We start from the raw sequence: 15,034 nt of genomic DNA, 5'->3' as shown, positions 1-15,034 counted from the left end.
AGGTGGCCTGGTTACATGACTGACTCCTGGCCTGAAAAAGTTTCCCTGTTCAACCCTGATTGTACATCTGAAAAATTAATGTAAACTGTACTTAGCGTCTCTTAAACTGATGTGTGAAAAAAACGATATTGCCAAAAGCTTATATGAAACGATGTCTGTTTCCTAATTTTTATTATTACACTTCCTATAGCATGTCAGTAAATATATCTTTTTTTTTGTTTTTTTTTGCTCTCAACCCCCCCCAAAAGAATAAAAACATGGTTTGATGTAAATAAATTATCGCTGAATCTTAAAAAAACAAACTTCATGATATTTAGTAACAGAAGGAGAGACACGGACACTTCAATTAATATAGATAGTATTGAAATGAATTGAGCAAGTGGAACCAAGTTTTTGGGTGTCATGCTGGATGATAATTTGAATTGGAAATCACATACATTATACAAAGATAAAAAATATCAAAAACAATTGCTCTGTTACACAAAGTAAAGGATTTATTGGACAACAAAGTATTGTACATTTTATATAACACCTTGATTGTTCCATATCTGACCTACTGTGTTGAAGTTTGGGGAAATGCCTGTAAAACATTTATTCAGTCAATTTTCATTTTGCAAAAAAGAGCCATAAGAATAATCAGTAGAAAACGATATAGAGATTCAACAAATCCATTATTCCTTCAGTTACAATTGTTAAAATTTCATGAATTAGTAGAATATAGTATTCTGCAAATTATGTTTAAAGCTCTTAAAAAAAGTTACCAAATTACATTCAGAAAAGATTCGAAAAAAGAGAAAGCAAGTATAACTTGAAAGGAACAGAGATCTTTAGAAAAATCAAGATTCAGGACTAAATTGATGGAACATTGTATTTCTGTGAAATGAATCAATTTATGGAACAATCTGAATAAAGAAACCAAAGACTCCAAATCAAACATTACATTTAAAAGAACAATTAAAGCCAATATGTTAAGTAAATATAATGATAAATGTTAGTTAAGTTTGATTGACATACCCATAGCCGACGGCTATTTGATTTGATTTTAGTTTTTTTTTATTCACTTAGTTGTTGCTTTTTTAATTTTTTAATTTAGGTTCTTTGTAATTTGACTTCTTGGAAAAAAGGGGCAGAATAAATAAGATTCTTCTTCTTCCTGCCCCCTTTCACTCACGAGTTAGGAACGTTTGTGTTTGTGTTGAGTTGTTTGTTGTATTATTTTGAATGAAATAAATAATACAATTTAAAACATAAAAAAGGAGGGGTGTTATGTCTTGTTCAGCCACACTGCAGCGTTTTTCAGGTATTCCCATTGTAGAGCAACAGCGCCCTCGTATGGTGGTAAGTGGTACAACAGCTGTCTTACTTCTGCTGAAGCTGCAGAACCTCCAAAGTTTGATGTCCCATCCGTCATCTCCCGTCAAATAAAAGAGGAGCTGTTTCCAAGAAGAGACTCTACTCAGGATGGCTTCCCTGTGCACGTGCTCGGTATTAAATATCTGCCTAATGTTCAGGTCCACGGGTTCCAGACAGCTAGATCACCATGGTTACTGGCCCAGCTCTCACTGTGTCGATTCGGTACACACAATTAGATCAATTGTTAATTTGCTCAGCCACTTTTTGGTCCTTTTATCACGCTTCCATTTCTGGTAGAGTCCATCACGTTATCCAGCCAGATTATTCCCTTATCATTGTTTTAATTTAACAGTAACAAAACCAGAGACTTTTAAATTGCTATTTATCTGTTGACAGAAAAAAAGATTCTTCTTCACATAATGCTGCCCCTCCAGCTGTTACAGTCCATCCCAATCCTGTAAGCAGCTGCTGGTGAATGGAACGGGTTTTGATTCAGACAGGAATATATGTTTGCAGAAAAGGGAGTGATGCACTATATCAGGATAAACAGCTATTTTAAGCCTCCAACAAAACTCAGCAATGGTCCTATTTGAGCAATAGTATGGATAGGGTCCCCACAGATAAACTTGGGACATTTCAACTTTGGATGTGTGCAGCACATGCATGAATGATCTTTTTCTGGTTGTTTATTGCTGTGTTGTTGCTACCTATACGTCAAAATAACTGTCAACAGACTCAAAGACTTTTGCTTTTATTTATTATTCGGAATCACACAAGCATTACAGCAGCATAACATAAGCCACATTATATCTACACTGCAATCCATTTTTCTTTTTTTTCTCTGTCTTTCAAACTGAAAAAGAACAAAAACATAAACATAGGGTGTCTTCATTAAGATAAAGAGAAAAAAAAACATTATATAAAGACAAATGGGAAAATGAAATACATCTCAAACAAAAGCAGGGCGTCTCAGGGAAATATAACTTTTCCAATCTTCCCAGATTGCTTCAAATTATGATTGTTGCAGCCTCATAGAGAACGTTATCCTCTCCATTACAAAGATACCGTAAATGATGTCGGACCAATCATCTAATGAAGGAGCATCTGGCTTAAGCCACTTCTTGGTAATAGCTTTTCACACAGCTACACTTAGCAAACCAAACAGGTATCTTGATTCCACAACCATAAATACAGAGTGCGCAAACCCAAAAAGAAAACCTCAGCTTCTAACTGTCTGTTAGGCAAGACTGCAGCAGCACGGATTTGATGAAAAGAGGTTTTTTTTCCTGCACGTCAAACAGTTACTTTTGGAAAACTCGATTCTTGGACTGAGTTTGTACGAGTCACTCACCAGAGTTTTTGAGTCATTCCAGTCTCTGAACCGGAAATCGATGCTACCAAGCAAACCAATCACAGCCCTCTCAGTCTGCGTTGGGTCTGCGTCACCGCAACGCGTAGTTACATTCTTTGGGAGGTGCAGGTCAGGCTACGGCGTAGCTACGGAGAGACTCCCGCGTAGCCACCTACCCTACAGCGTAGGCTCATGCGTTGATTTAACGCAGAACCATAATTCAGCCTTAATACTGCAGACTAACTGGAGATGATCAAACAGCAGTTGCTCAACGGCAGCATGTTGTCTGTCCAGGACTTGCACATTGTTCATCATGTTCACAGAAACGAGACGTAAGAGAAGATCATAAGATGGAAAAGAAGCTTTGGACTGTATCCAAACAAGTTATATTTGTGTTAAAGTGACATTTAGCATCGTTTACATGTCAAATAACCAACTTTTATAGTTTGGTAGAATATTTACACAGAAATAGAAGATATTAATGACATGTTCAATCTTCCCTGGTCTGGTAATACCTTTCACAAACCTTAACAATGTTTCTTTTCAGGTTATACCTTCTGAGGTACTCTCATTTACAGTAAATCTTTCATTATTCACTTTTAGTAAGGAAACTCAGAAACGAGCCTCATTGGGCTTTCTCTCTGGCTTTCTCAAAAAAAAAAAAAAGCTGCAGTCCTTCTCATGTCTTTCTTCAACATACATTGGGACAGACTTTGAATAAGTGCAGCACAGTGAAGGTGTATTTGAACTCTGTTGGGTCAGAATGATAAATCAGCCTCTCAGAAACCTCCGTAACGCCTTTATAACCCACTTTGACCACAGAGTGGCAGTAGAGGTTTAAAGATGTTTCCTGAGCTGCAGCTCTTACAGCATTGCAGTCAAACCTGGATCTCTCTCCTTTCATTTTCCTCTGTCTCAGCCTCTCTTTCCTCTCCCTCCTTTTATCTTTGTTTCTCCCTCCTTGCTGCCCAGCTTCTTTTCTCTTTCAGTCTTGCCATAAACCTAAGAGCATCACCCCTCTCTGCAGCAAGAGCATCTGGCTACAAGGAAACTGGTTTATGTTTCTCTCAGCCGGAGACTGAGGAACAGTAGGATGCTCAAGCATTTGCTCTTCTTCTTTTGGCATGTTTCAGGACAACACGGACCACCAGACGATAAACACACAGGCTCCATCCTTTGGCAGCTCGCACACATTCTGAGCTCTGACTCTGATTGGACCTTCATCACTTACCATCTGTCAATCAAATGAATGTCCATTTCCCTGAGCAACCTGAATGTGCTGTCAGGAGCTGACATAAGACAGCGGCGCCATTATTTCTGCGGAGTGTAACACTGTTTCCTGGCAGTAGAAACAATGTCAAACTCATAATTAACCCTGAGGAAACATCTATATTTCAAAGTAACCTTCCCAGGATGAGCTGAGTTTGAATTCACACGGCAGGAGTTGGAGGAAGCTGTGTTCCTGCTTCCTGCTGCGGTGTCCTCTCTGTCGTACATCAGGTCCAGCCTTCAGGTCCCCGCCATTCGCTCTGCCCGTATTCTGTTAACAGGCAGGGCAGCACGCAGCAGCATGTCAAGTGTGCTGCAAACCTGCAGCAGTGAGTGTTCATGCTCACACATTATTCAGTTCTCCCTGCCGTCCAACCAGCGTTTCCAGCTGTGACTTTAGACACATTAGCTTTATAACATTTTACAACATTTAACATCAACCGAAGACTTTCACAGTCACAGTTGCAGTAAAATGATCATATGTTCATGAGCAGCTGCACAACCTCTAGTCACGTGAGCACTTTACTGAGTCATACAGACGGAAAGTCTGGACTGAGTCTACTGGCAAGTGGATAAAAAAAAGTTTATTTGTATTACTGCATATAAATGCTTGATTCATTAGCATCACATTCAGTTATGTGTAAAAATCATGACAAAAACATATGAGCTGGTTTGTGTTATTGAGCAAGTACAACATATGATGAACATCAAATTTTTTATTTAAAAATTGAGGCAGAAAGAAAAACTCTCCTAAGTACCCCCTTACTGCTTTCATAGGATTTAAGATAAGTTACAGATGCTGCTAATCGTCAGCCCTCGTTGAACTGACCATTAACATGTGTCCAAAGCTCTACAAAAGGCAAGGCAAGTTTATTTGTATAGCACATCTCAGCAAAGAGGCAATTGGGGGTTCTTTACATGATGAAAACAGAATAAGAAGAAGAAGAAGAGAAAAATAGAGGGACAAATGACAAATAGAAAAAAACAAAGCAAAAGTTAGACTTAAACTAGAGTTACAATGTAGTACTGAATTGTTTAAAGTTAAATTCGGAATAGTTTAAATAATGCAGCTGTAATAAGCAGCTGTAACAAATGAGTTTTAACCTTTATTTAAAGGAATCAAGGGTTTCAGCGTTCCTGCAGTTTTCTGGAAGTTTGTTCTAGATTTGTGGAGCATAGAAGCTGAATGCTGCTTCTCCATGTTTGGTTCTGGTTCTGGGGACACAGAGCAGAAACAAACCAGACGACCTGAGAAGTTTGGACGGTTGCTATGGCAGCAACAAGTCTGATGTATTTTGGTCCTATTCATTCAGTGATTTATAAACTAACAGATGTCACAGGCTGTGGCAGGACCCAAATGCAACACAACTCTCAGATAGCAGTAACAGTGATCTTTATTTATACTCAAAGCAGGTAAACAGCCAAACAGGCTCCTCTCGTGGTCAGGAACAGAAGGCAGTAGTGTTTACCGGGGCAGAGACAAGAAGAGAAGATCAGTCGGTACCGGGAAGTCAGTCCACAGGTGAAGGCTGAAAGGTCAGGCATGAAGCTCAGACAATCTGGCAGTGAGTGAATGAACCAGAGCTGCTTATAAGGTGTCTGGGGAATGGGATGCAGCTGGGACCAGGTGTGGCTGATTGGGCCGATTGGGAGGTGTGGCCAGAAGGTGAGTGAGTGGAATTTTACACTGCTGCTGGCGTCTGGTGGTGGAGCTAGTGTACGTTAATGGAGAATGACTGGCTTTTGGTCAGTTGTGGAACTGCAACAAAATTAATTTCTGCATGAGACCCAATGCGAGAAAAAGATGGTCGGCCTTCCTGTCCTGTGCACCAAGAAGAGGACTGGAGTGGTTTTCCAAGTCCAAATAATGTTATTGCAAAGTCATACATGTTTCCGCCCAGTTTCGAACAGGGGACCTTTCGCGTGTGAGGCGAACGTGATAACCACTACACTACGGAAACAGACATGCTTTGAAAATGGCGGGCATAAAAATAAAATCCTGTAAAAAACTCTGCTACAATTCTTGACAGTAAGATGGATACTGCAGGTTTTCTCCTGGCTGCTCTCAAAGACTCATGCTGATGTTAACCATTACACCATGGAACCCACTTCTGCTGTTATTGTGGTCTGACATTGTGGTGGTGGCACCTGACAGAGTGCTGTCCATGAGTGCTGTCCATGGTACCAAGAGCGTCTGGGTGTTTAGGGTACCAGGGCCCTGGTCCTCCAGCTCCGCGGGCTGGCTCTTTCACTCCGGTGGCTGGTGGGGGGGGGGCTTAACAGCGGGTCCCCGGGTTGAGCACGGTGAGCCGGGTCTTTGGGTGGCTCCGGGTCTGGACGGTGAGTCAAAGGTGAGTTGCTGAGCAGCGGGGCGGTGAGACGGGTTGGTGAGTGGCTTTCTGCAGGCTGGCTCTTTCACTCCGGTGGCCGGTCGGGGGGAGCTTAACAGCGGGTCCCCGGGTTCGCACGGTGAGCCGCGTCTCTGGGTGGCTCCGGGTCTGGACGGTGAGTCAAAGGTGAGCTGCTGAGTAGCGGGGCGGTGAGCCGGGTTGGTGAGTGGCTTTCTGCGGGCTGGCTCATTCACTCCGGAGGCTGGTCGGGGGGAGCTTAACAGCGGGTCCCCGGGTTTCGCACGGTGAGCCGGGTCTTTGGATGGCTCCGGGTCTGTAACTGTGAATGCAGGTGAAGCCCCGCGAGTCTCGGCTCGGTTTGCCGCGAGGCTCTGGTCCAGCTGGTCCGGGGTTCCCCGCACCTCCGGGGACCCCCTCTCGGAACCTCTGCTGCTGGGGTCTGGTGGTGGAGCTAGTGTACGTTAATGGAGAATGACTGGCTTTTGGTCAGTTGTGGAACTGCAACAAAATTAATTTCTGCATGAGACCCAATGCGAGAAAGAGATGGTCGGCCTTCCTGTCCTGTGCACCAAGAAGAGGACTGGAGTGGTTTTCCAAGTCCAAATAATGTTATTGCAAAGTCATACATGTTTCCGCCCAGTTTCGAACAGGGGACCTTTCGCGTGTGAGGCGAACGTGATAACCACTACACTACGGAAACAGACATGCTTTGAAAATGGCGGGCATAAAAATAAAATCCTGTAAAAAACTCTGCTACAATTCTTGACAGTAAGATGGATACTGCAGGTTTTCTCCTGGCTGCTCTCAAAGACTCATGCTGATGTTAACCATTACACCATGGAACCCACTTCTGCTGTTATTGTGGTCTGACATTGTGGTGGTGGCACCTGACAGAGTGCTGTCCATGAGTGCTGTCCATGGTACCGAGAGCGTCTGGGTGTTTAGGGTACCAGGGCCCTGGTCCTCCAGCTCCGCGGGCTGGCTCTTTCACTCCGGTGGCCGGTCGGGGGGGAGCTTAACAGGGGGACCCCGGGTTCGCACGGTGAGCCGGGTCTCTGGGTGTCTCCGGGTCTGGACGGTGAGTCAAAGGTGAGTTGCTGAGCAGCGGGAGGATGAGACGGGTTGGTGAGTGGCTTTCTGCGGGCTGGCTCTTTCACTCCGGTGGCTGGTCGGGGGGGAGCTTAACAGCGGGTCCCCGGGTTCGCACGGTGAGCCGGGTCTTTGGTTGGCTCCGGGTCTGGACGGTGAGTCAAAGGTGAGTTTCTGAGCAGCGGGGCGGTGAGACGGGTTGGTGAGTGGCTTTCAGGGCCGTGCTGTCAGTCTGTGTCTGGGACGAGGCGACGGCGGGCATAAAAAGCGATTCTCCCAGAGATGCTCTAGATGCTGTCCTAAATAACTGCTCTTTTTACTTCTTCAATGACATTTAATGTGTGTATAAAATCCACCCTCAATCAGAGTTTCCTCTGATCAAGCTGCAGCATTTAGAAGCTTCTTTGGCAGGCAGACAGCAACTGCTAGTCTATTTTCTTAATGACCATTGTTTACTTGACTCAATCATGTAGGTATCATCGTACGAAACAAGAAGTCTCCCCGTCGGGGAATCGAACCCCGGTCTTCTGCGTGACAGGCAGAGATACTGTCCACTATACTAACGAGGACAGCTTTTTGCCAACAGAACTTCCTGATTGCAGGAACTTAATAACTGTGTACCAATGTCATTGGAAGGTCAGTGTCCATCTCTTTTCAATCTTTTATATCGGTCCGCGATTCTCGGCACTCCGCGGTCTCAGCGGGACGGGAATGCAGGTGAAGCCCCCGAGTCTCGGCTCGGTTTGCCGCGAGGCTCTGGTCCAGCTGGTCCGGGGTTCCCCGCACCTCGGGGGACCCCCTCTCGGAACCTCTGCTGCTGGGGTCTGGTGGTGGAGCTAGTGTACTTTAATGGAGAATGACTGGCTTTTGGTCAGTTGTGGAACTGCAACAAAATTAATTTCTGCATGAGACCCAATGCGAGAAAGAGATGGTCGGCCTTCCTGTCCTTTGCACCAAGAAGAGGACTGGAGTGGTTTTCCAAGTCCAAATAATGTTATTGCAAAGTCAAACATGTTTCCACCCAGTTTCGAACAGGGGACCTTTCGCGTGTGAGGCTAACGTGATAACCACTACACTACGGAAACAGACATGCTTTGAAAATGGCGGGCATAAAAATAAAATCCTGTAAAAAACTCTGCTACAATTCTTGACAGTAAGATGGATACTGCAGGTTTTCTCCTGGCTGCTCTCAAAGACTCATGCTGATGTTAACCATTACACCATGGAACCCACTTCTGCTGTTATTGTGGTCTGACATTGTGGTGGTGGCAACTGACAGAGTGCTGTCCATGAGTGCTGTCCATGGTACCGAGATCGTCTGGGCGTTTAGGGTACCAGGGCCCTGGTCCTCCAGCTCCGCGGGCTGGCTCTTTCACTCCGGTGGCTGGTGGGGGGGCTTAACAGCGGGTCCCCGAGTTCGCACGGTGAGCCGGGTCTCTGGGTGTCTCCGGGTCTGGACGGTGAGTTAAAGGTGAGTTGCTGAGCAGCGGGGCGGTGAGACGGGTTGGTGAGTGGCTTTCTGCGGGCTGGCTCTTTCACTCCGGTGGCCGGTCGGGGGGGAGCTTAACAGCGGGTCCCCGGGTTCGCACGGTGAGCCGGGTCTCTGGGTGTCTCCGGGTCTGGACGGTGAGTCAAAGGTGAGTTGCTGAGCAGCAGGGCGGTGAGCCGGGTTGGTGAGTGGCTTTCTGCGGGCTGGCTCTTTCACTCCGGTGGCTGGTCGGGGGTGAGCTTAACAGCGGGTCCCCGGGTTCGCACGGTGAGCCGGGTCTTTGGGTGGCTCCGGGTCTGGACGGAGAGTCAAAGGTGAGTTTCTGAGCAGCGGGGCGGTGAGACGGGTTGGTGAGTGGCTTTCAGGGCCGTGCTGTCAGTCTGTGTCTGGGACGAGGCGACGGCGGGCATAAAAAGCGATTCTCCTAGAGATGCTCTAGATGCTGTCCTAAATAACTGCTCTTTTTACTTCTTCAATGACATTTTCTGTGTGTATAAAATCCACCCTCAATCAGAGTTTCCTCTGATCAAGCTGCAGCATTTAGAAGCTTCTTTGGCAGGCAGACAGCAACTGCTAGTTTATTTTCTTAATGACCATTGTTTACTTGACTCAATCATGTAGGTATCATCGTACGAAACAAGAAGCCTCCCCGTCGGGGAATCGAACCCCGGTCTTCTGCGTGACAGGCAGAGATACTGTCCACTATACTAACGAGGACAGCTTTGGGCCAAGAGAACTTCCTGATTGCAGGAACTTAATAACTGTGTACCAATGTCATTGGAAAGTCAGTGTCCATCTCTTTTTAATCTTTTATATCGGTCCGCGATTCTCGGCTCTCCGCGGACTCAGCGCGACGGGAATGCAGGTGAAGCCCCGCGAGTCTCGGCTCGGTTTGCCGCGAGGCTCTGGTCCAGCTGGTCCGGGGTTCCCCGCACCTCCGGGGACCCCTTCTCGGAACCTCTGCTGCTGGGGTCTGGTGGTGGAGCTAGTGTACGTTAATGGAGAATGACTGGCTTTTGGTCAGTTGTGGAACTGCAACAAAATTAATTTCTGCATGAGACCCAATGCGAGAAAGAGATGGTCGGCCTTCCTGTCCTGTGCACTAAGAAGAGGACTGGAGTGGTTTTCCAAGTCCAAATAATGTTATTGCAAAGTCATACATGTTTCCGCCCAGTTTCGAACAGGGGACCTTTCGCGTGTGAAGCCAACGTGATAACCACTACACTACTGAAACAGACATGCTATGAAAATGGCGGGCATAAAAATAAAATCCTGTAAAAAACTCTGCTACAATTCTTGACAGTAAGATGGATACTGCAGGTTTTCTCCTGGCTGCTCTCAAAGACTCATGCTGATGTTAACCATTACACCATGGAACCCACTTCTGCTGTTATTGTGGTCTGACATTGTGGTGGTGGCACCTGAAAGAGTGCTGTCCATGAGTGCTGTCCATGGTACCGAGATCGTCTGGGCGTTTAGGGTACCAGGGCCCTGGTCCTCCAGCTCCGCGGGCTGGCTCTTTCACTCCGGTGGCTGGTGGGGGGGCTTAACAGCGGGTCCCCGGGTTCGCACGGTGAGCCGGGTCTCTGGGTGTCTCCGGGTCTGGACGGTGAGTTAAAGGTGAGTTGCTGAGCAGCGGGGCGGTGAGACGGGTTGGTGAGTGGCTTTCTGCGGGCTGGCTCTTTCACTCCGGTGGCCGGTCGGGGGGGAGCTTAACAGCGGGACCCCGGGTTCGCACGGTGAGCCGGGTCTCTGGGTGTCTCCGGGTCTGGACGGTGAGTCAAAGGTGAGTTGCTGAGCAGCAGGGCGGTGAGCCGGGCTGGTGAGTGGCTTTCTGCGGGCTGGCTCTTTCACTCCGGTGGCTGGTCGGGGGTGAGCTTAACAGCGGGTCCCCGGGTTCGCACGGTGAGCCGGGTCTTTGGGTGGCTCCGGGTCTGGACGGAGAGTCAAAGGTGAGTTTCTGAGCAGCGGGGCGGTGAGACGGGTTGGTGAGTGGCTTTCAGGGCCGTGCTGTCAGTCTGTGTCTGGGACGAGGCGACGGCGGGCATAAAAAGCGATTCTCCCAGAGATGCTCTAGATGCTGTCCTAAATAACTGCTCTTTTTACTTCTTCAATGACATTTTCTGTGTGTATAAAATCCACCCTCAATCAGAGTTTCCTCTGATCAAGCTGGAGCTTTTAGAAGCTTCTTTGGCAGGCAGACAGCAACTGCTAGTCTATTTTCTTAATGACCATTGTTTACTTGAATCAATCATGTAGGTATCATCGTACGAAACAAGAAGTCTCCCCGTCGGGGAATCGAACCCCGGTCTTCTGCGTGACAGGCAGAGATACTGTCCACTATACTAACGAGGACAGCTTTTTGCCAAAAGAACTTCCTGATTGCAGGAACTTAATAACTGTGTACCAATGTCATTGGAAAGTCAGTGTCCATCTCTTTTTAATCTTTTATATCGGTCCGCGATTCTCGGCACTCCGCGGTCTCAGCGGGACGGGAATGCAGGTGAAGCCCCCGAGTCTCGGCTCGGTTTGCCGCGAGGCTCTGGTCCAGCTGGTCCGGGGTTCCCCGCACCTCCGGGGACCCCCTCTCGGAAGCTCTGCTGCTGGGGTCTGGTGGTAAAGCTAGTGTACTTTAATGGAGAATGACTGGCTTTTGGTCAGTTGTGGAACTGCAACAAAATTAATTTCTGCATGAGACCCAATGCGAGAAAGAGATGGTCGGCCTTCCTGTCCTGTGCACCAAGAAGAGGACTGGAGTGGTTTTCCAAGTCCAAATAATGTTATTGCAAAGTCATACATGTATCCAACCAGTTTCGAACAGGGGACCTTTCGCGTGTGAGGCGAACGTGATAACCACTACACTATGGAAACAGACATGCTTTGAAAATGGGGGGCATACAAAAAAAATCCTGTGAAAAACTCTGCTACAATTCTTGACAGTAAGATGGATACTGCAGGTTTTCTCCTGGCTGCTCTCAAAGACTCATGCTGATGTTAACCATTACACCATGGAACCCACTTCTGCTGTTATTGTGGTCTGACATTGTGGTGGTGGCACCTGACAGAGTGCTGTCCATGAGTGCTGTCCATGGTACCGAGAGCGTCTGGGTTTTTAGGGTACCAGGGCCCCGGTCCTCCAGCTCCGCGGGCTGGCTCTTTCACTCCGGTGGCCAGCGGGTCCCCGGGTTCGCACGGTGAGCCGTGTCTTTGGGTGGCTCCAGGTCTGGAAGGTGAGTCAAAGGTGAGTTGCTGAGCAGCGGGGCGGTGAGACGGGTTGGTGAGTGGCTTTCTGCGGGCTGGCTCTTTCACTCCGGTGGCCGGTCGGGGGGAGCTTAACAGCGGGACCCCGGGTTCGCACGGTGAGCCGGGTCTCTGGGTGGCTCCGGGTCTGGAGGGTGAGTCAAAGGTGAGTTGTTGAGCAACGGGGCGGTGAGCCGGGTTGGTGAGTGGCTTTCTGCGGTCTGGCTCTTTCACTCCGGTGGCTGGTCGGGGGGGAGCTTAACAGCGGGTCCCCGGGTTCGCACGGTGAGCCGGGTCTTTGGATGGCTCCGGGTCTGGACGGTGAGTCAAAGGTGAGTTTCTGAGCAGCGGGGCGGTGAGACGGGTTGGTGAGTGGCTTTCAGGGCCGTGCTGTCAGTCTGTGTCTGGGACGAGGCGACGGCGGGCATAAAAAGCGATTCTCCCAGAGATGCTCTAGATGCTGTCCTAAATAACTGCTCTTTTTACTTCTTCAATGACATTTTCTGTGTGTATAAAATCCACCCTCAATCAGAGTTTCCTCTGATCAAGCTGCAGCATTTAGAATCTTCTTTGGCAGGTAGACAGAAAATGCTAGTCTATTTTCTTAATGACCGTTGTTTACTTGACTCAATCATGTAGGTATCATCGTACGAAACAAGAAGTCTCCCCGTCGGGGAATCGAACCCCGGTCTTCTGCGTGACAGGCAGAGATACTGTCCACTATACTAACGAGGACAGCTTTGGGCCAAAAGAACTTCCTGATTGCAGGAACTTAATAACTGTGTACCAATGTCATTGGAAAGTCAGTGTCCATCTCTTTTTAATCTTTTATATCGGTCCGCGATTCTCGGCTCTCCGCGGTCTCAGCGCGACGGGAATGCAGGTGAAGCCCCGCGAGGCTCTGGTCCAGCTGGTCCGGGGTTCCCCGCACCTCCAGGGACCCCCTCTCGGAACCTCTGCTGCTGGGGTCTGGTGGTGGAGCTAGTGTACGTTAATGGAGAATGACTGGCTTTTGGTCAGTTGTGGTACTGCAACAAAATTAATTTCTGCATGAGACCCAATGCGAGAAAGAGATGGTCGGCCTTCCTGTCCTGTGCACCAAGAAGAGGACTGGAGTGGTTTTCCAAGTCCAAATAATGTTATTGCAAAGTCATACATGTTTCCGCCCAGTTTCGAACAGGGAGCCTTTGGCGTGTGAGGCGAACGTGATAACAACTACACTACCGTAACAGACATGCTGTGAAAATGGCGGGCATAAAAATAAAATCCTGTAAAAAACTCTGCTACAATTCTTGACAGTAAGATGGACACTGCAGGTTTTCTCCTGGCTGCTCTCAAAGACTCATGCTGATGTTAACCATTACACCATGGAACCCACTTCTGCTGTTATTGTGGTCTGACATTGTGGTGGTGGCACCTGACAGAGTGCTGTCCATGAGTGCTGTCCATGAGTGCTGTCCATGGTACCGAGAGCGTCTGGGTGTTTAGGGTACCAGGGCCCCGGTCCTCCAGCTACGCGGGCTTGCTCTTTCACTCCGGTGGCTGGTGGGGGGGGGGGCTTAACAGCGGGTCCCCGGGTTCGCACGGTGAGCCGGGTCTTTGGGTGGCTCCGGGTCTGGATGGTGAGTCAAAGGTGAGTTGCTGAGCAGCGGGGCGGTGAGACGGGTTGGTGAGTGGCTTTCTGCGGGCTGGCTCTTTCACTCCGGTGGCCGGTCGGGGGGAGCTTAACAGCGGGACCCCGGGTTCACACGGTGAGCCGGGTCTCTGGGTGGCTCCGGGTCTGGAGGGTGAGTCAAAGGTGAGTTGCTGAGCAGCGGGGCGGTGAGACGGGTTGGTGAGTGGCTTTCTGCGGGCTGGCTCTTTCACTCCGGTGGCTGGTGGGGGGGGGGGGGGGGGCTTAACAGCGGGTCCCCGGGTTCGCACGGTGAGCCGGGTCTTTGGATGGCTCCGGGTCTGGACGGTGAGTCAAAGGTGAGTTTCTGAGCAGCGGGGCGGTGAGACGGGTTGGTGAGTGGCTTTCAGGGCCGTGCTGTCAGTCTGTGTCTGGGACGAGGCGACGGCGGGCATAAAAAGCGATTCTCCCAGAGATGCTGTCCTAAATAACTACTCTTTTTACTTCTTCAATGACATTTTCTGTGTGTATAAAATCCACCCTCAATCAGAGTTTCCTCTGATCAAGCTGCAGCATTTAGAAGCTTCTTTGGCAGGCAGACAGCAACTGCTAGTCTATTTTCTTTATGACCATTGTTTACTTGACTCAATCATGTAGGTATCATCATACGAAACAAGAAGTCTCCCCGTCGGGGAATCGAACCCCGGTCTTCTGCGTGACATGCAGAGATACTGTCCACTATACTAACGAGGACAGCTTTGGGCCAAAAGAACTTCCTGATTGCAGGAACTTAATAACTGTGTACCAATGTCATTGGAGAGTCAGTGTCCATCTCTTTTTAATCTTTTATATCGGTCCGCGATTCTCGGCTCTCCGCGGTCTCAGCGCGACGGGAATGCAGGTGAAGCCCCGCGAGTCTCGGCTCGGTTTGCCGCGAGGCTCTGGTCCAGCTGGTACGGGGTTCCCCGCACCTCCGGGGACCCCCTCTCGGAACCTCTGCTGCTGGGGTCTGGTGGTGGAGCTAGTGTACGTTAATGGAGAATGACTGGCTTTTGGTCAGTTGTGGTATTGCAACAAAATTAATTTCTGCATGAGACCCAATGCGAGAAAGAGATGGTCGGCCTTCCTGTCCTGTGCACCAAGAAGAGGACTGGAGTGGTTTTTCAAGTCCAAATAATGTTATTGCAAAGTCATACATGTTTCCGCCCAGTTTCGAACAGGGGACCTTTCGCGTGTGAGGCAAACGTGATAACCACTACACTACTGAAACAGACATGCTT

The 15,034-nt window shown here is 48.4% G+C and overlaps 6 non-coding genes across 6 annotated transcripts; all 6 read right to left on the bottom strand.

Moving 5' to 3' along the window:
- Positions 1 to 5,861: 5,861 nt before the first annotated feature.
- trnav-cac (transfer RNA valine (anticodon CAC)) lies at positions 5,862 to 5,934 on the bottom strand. The gene has a single exon. It is a non-coding gene; the product is annotated as a tRNA-Val (tRNA).
- A 1,017-nt stretch (positions 5,935 to 6,951) lies between these two features.
- Positions 6,952 to 7,024, bottom strand: trnav-cac (transfer RNA valine (anticodon CAC)). Its single transcript has one exon. It is a non-coding gene; the product is annotated as a tRNA-Val (tRNA).
- An 886-nt stretch (positions 7,025 to 7,910) lies between these two features.
- On the bottom strand, positions 7,911 to 7,982 carry trnad-guc (transfer RNA aspartic acid (anticodon GUC)). Its single transcript has one exon. It is a non-coding gene; the product is annotated as a tRNA-Asp (tRNA).
- Positions 7,983 to 9,547: 1,565 nt separating this feature from the next.
- On the bottom strand, positions 9,548 to 9,619 carry trnad-guc (transfer RNA aspartic acid (anticodon GUC)). Its single transcript has one exon. It is a non-coding gene; the product is annotated as a tRNA-Asp (tRNA).
- A 1,566-nt stretch (positions 9,620 to 11,185) lies between these two features.
- trnad-guc (transfer RNA aspartic acid (anticodon GUC)) lies at positions 11,186 to 11,257 on the bottom strand. The gene has a single exon. It is a non-coding gene; the product is annotated as a tRNA-Asp (tRNA).
- Positions 11,258 to 12,805: 1,548 nt separating this feature from the next.
- On the bottom strand, positions 12,806 to 12,877 carry trnad-guc (transfer RNA aspartic acid (anticodon GUC)). The gene has a single exon. It is a non-coding gene; the product is annotated as a tRNA-Asp (tRNA).
- Between the last annotated feature and the right edge of the window lie 2,157 nt (positions 12,878 to 15,034).

Source organism: Cololabis saira, chromosome 7 (genome assembly GCF_033807715.1).
Source record: "Cololabis saira isolate AMF1-May2022 chromosome 7, fColSai1.1, whole genome shotgun sequence".
NCBI classification, from domain to species: Eukaryota; Metazoa; Chordata; class Actinopteri; order Beloniformes; family Belonidae; genus Cololabis; species Cololabis saira.
This window is presented reverse-complemented; position numbering and strand designations above follow the sequence as displayed.